This window comes from Chenopodium album, chromosome 2, assembly GCF_948465745.1.
Source record: "Chenopodium album chromosome 2, dcCheAlbu1.1, whole genome shotgun sequence".
NCBI classification, from domain to species: Eukaryota; Viridiplantae; Streptophyta; class Magnoliopsida; order Caryophyllales; family Amaranthaceae; genus Chenopodium; species Chenopodium album.
Genome location: NC_137835.1, coordinates 2,070,995 through 2,082,501, shown reverse-complemented (window position 1 = coordinate 2,082,501; position 11,507 = coordinate 2,070,995). Strand labels below are relative to the sequence as shown.

Sequence of the window (11,507 nt, the reverse complement as noted above, 5' to 3'; positions counted from 1 at the left end):
CTTATATAGGTTTGCTTAGCTTCCTTGAGTCATCATCAAAACATAAGGTCAACAATATAGGAGAACAAAATTGTAAATTTGACAAGCTTTTGGAAAAAGTTCACTCTACAATGGTACATTATAACGTATAATGTACTATTATTAAAATATAAATTGTCTGCATCGTACTTTTTGTGTACTATTATGTATGTAGTGGTAATTTTTACCTTCATATACGTTGAATATTTTCCCCAAATTATTTACCACCTATCACCGATTATACATGTAATGATATATTTTTCATCCGATATGTTTGCTAAACCCATAGGAGCTTAGCGCTAAGGGTTAATCTTATTATCGCACTTTGTTATTTTTCCCCAATCAATTACAATACAAGTCTACTTTGACGCATTTAGAGTTAATATGTGTTAGGGTCTGCTCTCTTCAACTTAATTTTAGTTCAGGTCAGCTTAGTTCAGTACAGCTCCAATCAGTTTAGTTCAGTTCCTAATTTCCTTCTCTCATAAACAATTCATTTCAGCTCTGTTTAGTTCAGCTCTGTTCAGTTCAGTTACGTAAATTAGAACAGACCCTTAGTGTTGTAGTTCAATTTTATTTTATTTTATTTTTTTATTATTATTTTTTTTTTAATCTTAAATAATGCATGTAATATTAGTATATATTTGTAGCTAGCTTTGAGAATTGATATATAAATATATGGTCTTGAATTTGTATCCTATATATCTTTGTTGATATTGATGTTTCATCAAATCATTGTTTTCCAATTGAGAGGTACATACGCTTTTGAATTCACTGATAACGGAGTTTTGGATTATTGGGTGCAATTTGATTATGTACGACTATTCAGTAACTTGTTCCCCACACGACTGAGTCTTTGTTGTAGATCTACAACAATTATTGGAAGTTTCGTTGATATTTTCTGATTATCACTTTCAATGTCTCTTATGTTTGTTTGTAGCCATGTCTTAATGGAATAAAAAAAATTAGAAGATATATAAATAACTAATTAATTATTTTAACTTTATATTAAGAAAGGGATTAGCATTACGATTAGGAGCGCACTCCATATATGACTAGTGAAGTAATGATGATAAGTTGATAACAAAAAAAATATATGAACTCATTCGATTAAAAGTAAACAACAAAGCAATTGCATCAACCAATCATGAATTTATGATGGAATCATATAAGTTTAAAATCAAAATATTGTATTCTTACTAATATAAGGGATATTATACTCCATAACATTTAAATTACATACACTACAAATAAGATTTGCCTACCTTGAAAGCGTTGAAGCAAGAGAAAGAATTATTGCATAGACTTTTATTGAAAAACTGAAACCCAAAACTTGTGCACTTCTTCAGTAGCTAACATGATTGATGTATTATTGCCTTGTTATTTTGTTAATTTATAGAGAGCTTGAATTTGTGTCTTTGCTATGTCTACTTACTCTGCTAGTACTTTTTTTTTAGTTAAGATAAATTATACTTACGGTCAAAATCTCTCAAAAATTAATTCAGTTGTATTACTCCCTCTATTTTTTAAGAAGTGCTTCAATTCATTTCGGTTTTTGTCTAATCCATATACACCATTATTTAAACCAATTTTTATACTTTAATATAAATAAGATATAGTCATGTGTGTAACTGTTAAGTTTGTCTAAATGTACCATTTTCAAATATCAAATATTTATAATTTATACTTAATGCTAATTAGGTATTGTTGATGAAAGAAACACGTTGTCAAGTGTTAATCAATATGGACCAATTATTAAAGGCAAAAGCTAATGAGCGCGTTGGATAAGCTAGTTAAAAGTAGAAGTATTAAACTAAAATGAACATTAATTACACCGACCGATGCATGATTTTGGCATGCATTCCCAAATGAATATTGCTTAGGGTAAAAATACCCCTACACGCGATCCCACTACTAGAAAACAAGGAAATAGCGACGGACTACTTCCGACGGACCAATTATTCCGTCGAAAATATCGAATTTTCCGACGGATTTTAATTCCGTGGATATTTCCGACGAATTCTACAAATCCGTCGGAAATTTCCGACGAAATAAAAATCCGTCGTAATATATGTGCTTTCCGACGGATATTTCCGTAGGAAATTACTTTTTCCGACGGATTTTTAGTCCGTCGGAAATTTCCGACGAAATTTTCCGTCGGAATTTATTTATTTATTTATTTTTTTTTAAAAAATCAACCCTTAGAAACCCTAACACTCCTCTCTTTCCGCCACTTCTCCTTCTCCTTATCTTTCCTCTTCTCTCTCCTCCCCTTCTCTTTCGTTCTCACTCCTCTCTCTGAATCTCACTCCCCTCTCTGAATCTCCTGCTCTCTTTCCTTCTTCTTTTGATCTCGTTCTCCTTCTTCTTTTGATCTCGTTCTCCTTCTTCTTTCGATCTCGTTCTCCTTCTCTATCTCTCCTCTACTCTACTTTCCCCTTAAACCTCCCACCATAGCCAACACTAACCACTGACATCAACAATGAACAACACCAACACCAACAACACCATCGCCGACATCAACATCAACAACAATATTCATCTTTTTCGCCCTTACTCTCTCTCTCTTCATGCTTAAAACAAAGGTTTTTGGGTCAAATTTGACCATGAAAACTCTAGATCTAGAGTTTTTATGGTCGAATTTGGCCTCTTAAACCCAATTTCGAGGTTATGTGTGGTCTAATTAATTAAGGTGTGTATTTCGTTTTTTTCAATTTTGATTTTATTTTGTTGTTTTATTGGATTTTTTTTTTTACAATTTATGGTGGTGGTGGGTGGTGGCTGTTGGATGGAGATCGTGTTTGGGGGTTGCGTTCGGATTTTATTTTTTATTTTTATTTTTTTGTTAATTTCTGGGTTATGATGATTTTTGGTGGTGGCGGTGGTGATTTTAGGTGGGTGGTGGGGTGGTAAATATGGTTAGGTGGCTGTGGTGGTGGTGGTTGTAGGTGGGTAGTGGGGTGGTGGATCTGGTGTAGGTAGCTGGTGGGTAGGGTTCTGGTGTGGGTGGTGCAACGGGCTAGTGTGGGATGGTGATACGGTTGGTGGGGTTGGGTGTGGGTTAGGTGACTTGGTGAGTGGTTGGCTGGTTGTGTGAGGTGGGGGTAGGTGGTGTAGGGTGACGGCTTGCGGTGGTACAGCGTGGCGGTGGCCTTTTTTTTTTTGTTTTTTTTAAAGCATTTTCCGACGGAAATTCCGTCGGGCATTTACGACGGAATTCAATTCTGTCGGAATTTTCCGACGGACTTTGCCGGGCTTGAAAATACTCTCGACGGACTGAAATCCGTCGGGAATTCTGTCGGAAAAGGGTGTTTTTCTGACAACAACTTTTCCGACAACCGGTTACGACGGAATTCCGTCGGAAATGGGTTTTCCGACGGAAAACAAGGTGTTTCCGGCGAAAATTTTCCGTTGCAATTAACCTGTTTTCTAGTAGTGTCCAATCCCGTAGTGACATGTGGCCCAATAAGAGGGCGACACGTGTCCCTATGGGAAGATGACACATGTCAAAGCTCAAAAAGAGCACCTGAAATGAGAGAAAAAGGGTTTTTCTTACATCAGAGTCCCAAATCCCGTAAATACTGTAGAATGCCGCAAAATGGCACCCCCATTTGACACGTGTCGTAACCTGACTGCGCAGCCAATCAGGACACGGAAATTTCGGAAACCCTAAAAGGGCACAAATTCTCACCCCTATAAATACCCCAATACTTTATGATAGGAGGGATGGTTTGTGACATAACATTAAATAGAGCTCTTAAATAGCTCCACCTTCTCTCTACTTTCTCTCTCTCTAGCTTTTTCGATTTCCGGTTACTAACTTGACCGTCGGAGGTGAATATTTTGTCACCGGAATATTCGTGTTTTGCAGGTGTCCGAGTCTTGCTGCCAGTAGCGCGTAACCAGTGTCCCGAAGGATTCCAAAAAATACCCGAAACAAATACCATTTTAGAAAATGTACTTATGCTTATCTAGCACCCCAGAGACGTTCATTAGCAAAATCCATTATTAAGATATGAAGGGAGAGGTGGGCAAGACATGCACTCTGTAACTGGAGGAAGAGTAAGGGATTCTTAATGCTGAAGTGCCCCTAGTAAGTATAAAAGCCCTAATTTCAAGGTTTAAAATCCTTTCCTTACACTAGTGTCTGCCAACACTTGGTTAGTATGGTGTTATGTCCAATCCAATCCAAGTTTCATTTGTGTTAAATCTCGTTACAACAATTTCACTGTATAAATACCAAAGTTTTGTTTGGGTAGTTCCTTGCTAAAGCGAGCATTTATTATTGAAGACACTAGTTTCTCTCATCACTCAATTTCACAATTGGAGTATGTAGCGCATTTATCAAAATTCAAAAGGTAAATCATTAGCAAATTGGATATAGCTAAACTATGTAAGTCACTTAGTATTTGATAATATGATATTGTTGTTTGTAATAGACTAATAGTTATAGGCTTATAGCAATGTTTACTATTCTTTTTTCTGATAGGAATTCTCCTCGTGCTAAAAAGTTAAGTATACTTATCCTTGGGAGATTGAAAGACTTGTACTATAAATATACTTGCATGAATTAAGCAATGATTATGGGCCAAAAACTGAAGTTCGCTTAGGACAAGGAAGACCTGGCCCAAGCGCCGGGCCCTAACAACACCTACAAAATGTTGATGAATTCTTTATTTTTGTGCATATCAAGTTATCAACTATCAGTTGATAATGTTTCTACTTTCGAAACACTTGGTCAAGATGTGCTCATCTTTTCATCATTAATTGAATTTTTTTTTTTTTTTAAAGACTAATTGGGAACTTGAAGAAGCCCAACATTATCAAATTAACAATTGGATTACAAAAATCTATCTATAATTATTCTAAAAATACGGAGTAGTTCATAATCATTACTTACTTTTTATCTTTCACATACAATATTCTCTACTTTTTATATTCCAATAGAATATTCTTTTATTTCATGTCTTTCACCATCCTCCTTAATTATCGTGTATTTAGATAAATAAGCACGGAATAATCGAACGGAGGGAGTATAACTTAACAGTGCATATAAGCATATAGCAACAACATTTGTATACAGAGAAATTCAAAGAAAATATGACCATGCACACTTTTTTTATTAATATTATCAACCTAAAATAGTTGAAACGAATATCTAGCATTACTACCAAATTTTACTCATAAAATTCATAATTAAAGCAATGCAACTTGAATTAGCATTCCAATTATTATTATTATTATTATTATTATTATTATTATTATTATTATTATTATTATTATTATTATTATTATTATTATTATTATTATTATTATTATTATTATTATTATTATTATTATTATTATTATTATTATTATTATTATTATTATTATTATTATTATTATTATTATTATTATTATTATTATTATTATTATTATTATTATTATTATTATTATTATTATTATTATTATTATTATTATTATTATTATTATTATTATTATTATTATTATTATTATTATTATTATTATTATTATTATTATTATTATTATTATTATTATTATTATTATTATTATTATTATTATTATTATTATTATTATTATTATTATTATTATTATTATTATTATTATTATTATTATTATTATTATTATTATTATTATTATTATTATTATTATTATTATTATTATTATTATTATTATTATTATTATTATTATTATTATTATTATTATTATTATTATTATTATTATTATTATTATTATTATTATTATTATTATTATTATTATTATTATTATTATTATTATTATTATTATTATTATTATTATTATTATTATTATTATTATTATTATTATTATTATTATTATTATTATTATTATTATTATTATTATTATTATTATTATTATTATTATTATTATTATTATTATTATTATTATTATTATTATTATTATTATTATTATTATTATTATTATTATTATTATTATTATTATTATTATTATTATTATTATTATTATTATTATTATTATTATTATTATTATTATTATTATTATTATTATTATTATTATTATTATTATTATTATTATTATTATTATTATTATTATTATTATTATTATTATTATTATTATTATTATTATTATTATTATTATTATTATTATTATTATTATTATTATTATTATTATTATTATTATTATTATTATTATTATTATTATTATTATTATTATTATTATTATTATTATTATTATTATTATTATTATTATTATTATTATTATTATTATTATTATTATTATTATTATTATTATTATTATTATTATTATTATTATTATTATTATTATTATTATTATTATTATTATTATTATTATTATTATTATTATTATTATTATTATTATTATTATTATTATTATTATTATTATTATTATTATTATTATTATTATTATTATTATTATTATTATTATTATTATTATTATTATTATTATTATTATTATTATTATTATTATTATTATTATTATTATTATTATTATTATTATTATTATTATTATTATTATTATTATTATTATTATTATTATTATTATTATTTTAGAAATTAGCATTCCAAAATTAAACATTATTATACATCTATAAAATATATCGTATGAAATATCAAAAATTTATGAAATATGGTAAAATATGTCAAATTCTAATCCTAACCTATGATTTTAAACCAACTACATAGGTTGCTTTGCTCCTGTAAAATTAAAAATAATACTAATAAAAAAAATATAGCCTATATAGGTTGCATTGCATGCCTAATATTCCAAAAAATTTCCTCTTATACGTAGATAAGTTAAATGAAACTTTTCATTGACACACACATATATATATATATATATATATATATATATATATATATATATATATATATATAGACGTATAACACAAGTTTGATTGTAAAATTTAATCATATATACGTATTAAGGCATCGGTATTGCATGGATCTAACATATTTTGTATGCCTTTTCTAATTCTAACATCATATACGGAATAGATCATACCGGATAATCGGATTTATTACTAGTAATTTAATATGCATGGGTTGTGTATGACTAGGTAAAAATGTAAAATATTGAATATCAAACATTAAAGTCTTATTAAACACTTTTATTATTATTTTTTTTGACACATATTAAACACTTTTATTATAGATGGAATAGATTAAACTAAATTTAATTCACTTTCTAATTTTTTTTGACACATTTTAAACACTTTTATTATATATATAAGCACATTCTATATTTCTATTGAAGCTTTATTTTATTTGATTAATATTGGCGAAAGGGATTTGCTAGAATGAGAAATGAGAAAATAAGAAAATCACTAATCCCTTCACACATCATCTTTAAAATCAAATTCCCTTCTCTTATTATTATTAAGTTTATCATATTTTGACAATGACATGTGTTAGGATATTATTAGCTTTCTCAATTCTCATTCTAGCAATTCCCTTGACTAAAACCAATATCAATTGCACGTAATATCACCCAAACTCCCATCACATCACTACCATTGAACAATGTAGATCTTGAATAAAAAAACCATAGATACTCCCTTAAACTCTCACAAACTTAATAAAAAAGAGAGAAATTTTATTCTGAGCATTATCCTCCTAATAAGCAATTAATAACAGTGAAAAGATACTTACGAGTTACAATCAATAACCTAGAAGACCAACGATACACTGATAGTCTCTAGAGTTACAAAGAAATAGGGAGGAATTGATTTTTGAGAGATAGAATAATGAAAGAAAATTGACCAAATTGCTAACTTATTAAGTACATAATTATGGATAAATGCATCATATATATATGTAAATAATCCTGTTGACTACAGGAAAATCGAATGAAGATCATTCACCAAATCTTCTTGACTCTTACTGAAATCCGATTCCATCTACAAGTATCAAAATATGATTGCATAAGATTATAACTTTATATATATGAACTAGTTTTATAACAAAGATTTTAAAGTCATCGTACATAATACTATATTGTAAATCTTTGTTTTAAATTATTTGCAATAATTTATATCAAATCGTTGCAAATAATTTGAAACTGAAAAGGATAACTTTAAAAGATATATAGGGAGAGATGAAAATACATACCTCAGCGACAATTGTTAAATGGGATACATTACCATTGATAGGCACAACATTCATGTTTGTAATAAAGAGATGACAATCTTCAATCTTCCTGGTTAATTTACTGAATACTCCCTTTTGAATGACACAAGTAATTCTGATTAGGACATTATTATCACCAAATTGAGCATTGATCTCTGGTGGATTGATTTCTGGGAATGGCTTGTTGTCGTCATTCATTTTATCTGTACTCACATTTGAAAAATAGGAAAAAATAATATATAAAATATGGTCCTTTATTTATTGACATATTGTTGAAACTTGCTCTAGCACCTTAATAAAGGTTTTTTTTTTTTTGTCAAAAAAAAAAAAATAAAAAAAAAAATGAAGGTTTCATTTACAAACAAAAAAAAATGTTACTTCAAAATCTTCACTTTCATCAATTCAAATTTCCCAACAGTACATGTAACAACGACAAGAAATATCAATTAGTTGGATGGAGAATCTTAGGCTATGTTTAATTGAAATTATTTCAAATAATATCATCAAATAAGACAAGGAAAAGTCATATTAGATCAAATCAACATCTCCTATTCAATAATTAGGGCATGTTCCATTCCTCTTATTTTCACTTATGTCAGGTCTAATAAGTACATATAAGTTCATATAAATCTAGTTAGATTAAGATAAGAAATTCAGTTCAGGATTAAAAAGTTCTGATAAGGGTTACCCAAGTCCAATTTACAACTAAAACAAGTTTAAATAAGTTAAGATAAATTCAAATAAGTAAAAATTAGGTATAGTATAGAACACTAGCTTCCTTACTAAACTAGTGACTAAATTTAGGGTTTGTTTTGATTTACTGAATTGAACTGAGCTGATTGGGGCTGAAGTGAATTGATGAATTGAATAGATCGAGATGAAATGAATTGTTTATGAGAGAAGAAAATTAGGAACTGAACTAAATTGAATTGAAATTAAGCTAAACAGAACATGCCCATAGTTTTATTGGTGTAATAATAGTTAAATTATGGACAATATTTGAAATTCTTTCCATCAGATCTAAACTAATGGACTATATATATATATATATATTTCTTGTGCATTAGTGAAATATTCGAGTCAGCATCAATAGCTCAACACTATCCCGATAATTGGTCATGAACACAAAGCTCAAAAAATTAAATATTATGTGTACATGGAAATTTTCGAGTCGGCATCAATAGTTCAATACTCTCCCGATAATTGGTCATGAACACAAAGCTCAAAAAATTAAATATTATGTGTGAAACCAAATATTTTGGGTCAAGATGGTCAAGTGTAAGTCGAAACCTATCCAAAACTACCCAACCCAAATAAAATTGATAAAAAAAAACAGTTCTAATATTCAATCTTAAAATTTTGATCTTAGAATTCAAATTTCAACACTTATTTTCAAATGGGGGTAAATTTATTAGGAACTCCATCTAAGAAAATCAAATACAATAATAATTATTTTTAGTATAATATCATATCCATTTTTTTAAAAAAAAAAATAATAAAATTAAAACACCAAAAAAAAAATCCTAATTGGATAAGAACATATCACATCAAACTAAAATAGTTTAGATTATATAAACAAATTTCATATAAAATCAGATCAGGTAAACTGAACAAACATAATGGCCATAGATAGTCATATATATAAAAGACATGCAATCTATCATATACTTCCTCCGTTCTATTAATATTGCAACAATGGACTTTTTGCACTATTCATCACTCTTATTTGACCATATAATATGAGTTATACGTTAAGCAAAATATAGTCAAGTGGGATCTAGTTGGATTCGTCTCATAAAATACTTTCACAATATCAACTTTTTATAATTTTTACTCTTACACAATTATAGATATTTAGCATATAAAATGTGTTTTGGGATGCGTAATTTCCTCCTTGTTGCAATATTAACAGAACGGAGGAAGTATAACTTCAAGAGAGAAAATTAAAAGAAAATTTACACCAAACTTAATAGTTCTTCCGAAAAAAAATAAAGAAAAAATTAAATTACTGAAACCCCCAATATTTTTTATGTAGTAAGTCATGAAAATGGGCAAATATATACTACTCCTATATATGCCGTTCATACATGTAAGTGATGTAATTATGACATGATTTTTCCTCAAAAAAAATAAATTATGACATGATTAAGATGAATGATACGAAGTATAAGTTACAACCACTAAAGCAAACTAATCAAATACTCTATATGAAAAGATAGGATGATTATGAGCATAATTAGCCTTAGCTTAGATGGATGAATGAAGGAGAAACATAATAAAAGATGAAAATAAAATCTAAAGAGATTACCTGATGAATTCTCTAGAGTCTTTCAAGGCGCAACACAAACCCCACAAACCCTCTTGGCCTCTCGTTGGATAATGTAGCAAACCTTGTAATATCATACTGTCATCTGTGGTCCTATATTTTTTTCAATTTCAAAGCTAGCCAGTGCACCACTCTTACCATAATAAGGCTATACTGCTTTTCCTTTATAATTAATAATAATAGTAACAATAAGGGTGTTAGTGGACCAACTCAACCAAAAACTTAAGAGCTAATGGTTGAGGCCTAATAATATGTTTTATATTCTACCACACCCCCTCACACGAGAGCCCGTTTGGGCTAGAAGTGTTGATACGGCATGGCCCTCCTCATATCCAGCGCTTAATATTCCACTTGAAAGTGGAGGGTGGATGAGATTCGAACCCGTGACCTTTATGTCACATTGGCTCCGATACCATATATGTTAGAGGACCAACTCAACCAAAAGGTTAAGCTTATGGTTGAGGCCTAAGAATATGTTTTATACTCTATCAAAGGGCAATGATATATGTTAATATGTAGTCTTTAAGGCTATAAATAAACATTTAATAATGATAAATACATTTAAAAGAGAATGTATTCTAATCTTTTCTTTTTGTTTTCCCCAGTTGAAGTCTTATCTATCTATACTTATATATAAAAAGCGTTCCTAAAACAGAATATGTTCCACGTGTCACCTTTTTTAAGTTCAACATGTCAACAATATGTGCCACATGTCATTATAAAACATGACATGTCACTTTCACAATTATTAAGTTCGTATCTAAAAAATGCTTATAAGAAGGGTCTGTTCTCTTACGTTGAAATTTAGTTCAGTTCAGCTCAGTTCAACTCAGTTCAGCTCAATTCAGTTCAGTTCAGTTCAGCTCCTAATTTCCTTCTCTTATAAAATATTCATTTTAGTTCAGTTCAGTTCAGCTCAGCTCAGCTCAATTCAGTTCAGCTCAATTCAGTTCAGCTCAATTCAGTTCAGTTCAGTTCAGCTGAGTTCAGTCAATGAGAACAGGCCCTAAGACTTGAACTCAAGACCAACAAGTCTTAAG

The 11,507-nt window shown here is 28.3% G+C and overlaps 1 long non-coding RNA gene across 1 annotated transcript; it reads right to left on the bottom strand.

Moving 5' to 3' along the window:
• Positions 1-7,593: 7,593 nt before the first annotated feature.
• Positions 7,594-10,551, bottom strand: LOC145579183 (uncharacterized). The gene is made up of 3 exons (XR_014099082.1): positions 10,450-10,551; positions 8,124-8,344; positions 7,594-7,912 (listed from the first exon to the last, which is right to left on the bottom strand). It is a non-coding gene; the product is annotated as an uncharacterized LOC145579183 (long non-coding RNA).
• Positions 10,552-11,507: the final 956 nt, after the last annotated feature.